Source organism: Microtus ochrogaster, unplaced genomic scaffold (assembly GCF_000317375.1).
Source record: "Microtus ochrogaster isolate Prairie Vole_2 unplaced genomic scaffold, MicOch1.0 UNK35, whole genome shotgun sequence".
NCBI classification, from domain to species: domain Eukaryota; kingdom Metazoa; phylum Chordata; class Mammalia; order Rodentia; family Cricetidae; genus Microtus; species Microtus ochrogaster.
The window spans coordinates 3,226,784-3,228,097 of record NW_004949133.1 but is presented as its reverse complement, the minus strand read 5'-3'; positions in this window follow the sequence as shown (position 1 = coordinate 3,228,097).

Below are 1,314 nucleotides of genomic sequence, written 5' to 3'. Positions count from 1 at the left end.
TGAGTAAATTGGGAGCATGAGGACCTTGGGAGAGGGCTGAAGGGGAGGGGAGAGGCAGGGAGGGGAGCAGAGAAATATGTAGAGCTCAATAAAAATCAATTAAAAAATCCATAGACTAGCTGGGCGGTGGTGGCACACGCCTTTAATCCCAGCATTCGGGAGGCAGAAGCAGGCGGATCTCTGTGAGTTCGAAGCCAGCCTGGTTTACAAGAGCTAGTTCCAAGACAGGAACCAAAAGTTACGGAGAAACCCTGTCTCGAAAATTTAAAAAAAAAAAAAATCCATAGACTAACAAAAATCTCAATAGCGGGCATGAGAGACTCATGACCGCCATGTGATGATACATAGATCAGTAGAAATGGGTTAATTTATAGGTAGAGCTAACCAGTAAGAAGCCTCAGCCATTGGCCAAATAATTATATTTAATATATTAGCCTCGAGAGTTTATTTCATAAGCAGCTGTGGGGACTGGTGGGTGGAGAGAAACTGGTCTAGTGGGGAGAAAAGTCTCCATTTACAAGGTTCACTTTGAATTGCTGGTCAGAGCTGTCCAAAAGACTTCCAAAACATTATTGGCTATTTGCTGTTGCCTTTGGGTGTCTCCCAGAGATGAAAGGTAAGTCCCTATTGCTAAAGATAAATACACTTTGGACACAGGACTCAGAGGACCTGAGCTGGATCTGACCTGAAAGTCTCCTCCCTGAAGAACAGCTTTCAGGGTACCAGAATGTGTCATCCAAGCCTCCAAGAGAGAGAAGAAACCAACAGTCCCACCCAGTTATGACACCTATGAACCACAACAATGGCCAACATGTCACAATAACATAAGGGTGTAATGTGTCTTTTTGGGGGGGAGGTGGTTTCGATACAATTTCTATGTGTAGCCCTGGCTGTTCTGAAACTAGCTTTGTAGACCAGGCTGGCCTCTAACTCACAAAGATTCGCCTGCCTCTGCCTCCTGAATGCTGGGATTAACAGCGTGCGCCACCACTGCCCAGAGACAATAGCTTCTATTGCTGTGAAGAGACACCATGACCACAGCAACTCTTATAAAGAAAAACATTTAGTCCATTATCATCATGGTAGGAAACATGGCAGTGTACAGGCAGACATGGTGCTGGAGAAGGAGCTGAAAGTCCTACATCCAGATTGGCAGGCAGCAGGAAGAGACTGCCACACTGGGCCTGACTTGAGCATTGGATTTCTCAAAGCCTGCCCCCATGACAAACTACTCCAACAAAGCCATTGCCCAATAGAGCCTCTCCTTGGTGACCAAGCATTCAAACACATGAGTTCATGGGGGCCATTCCCATT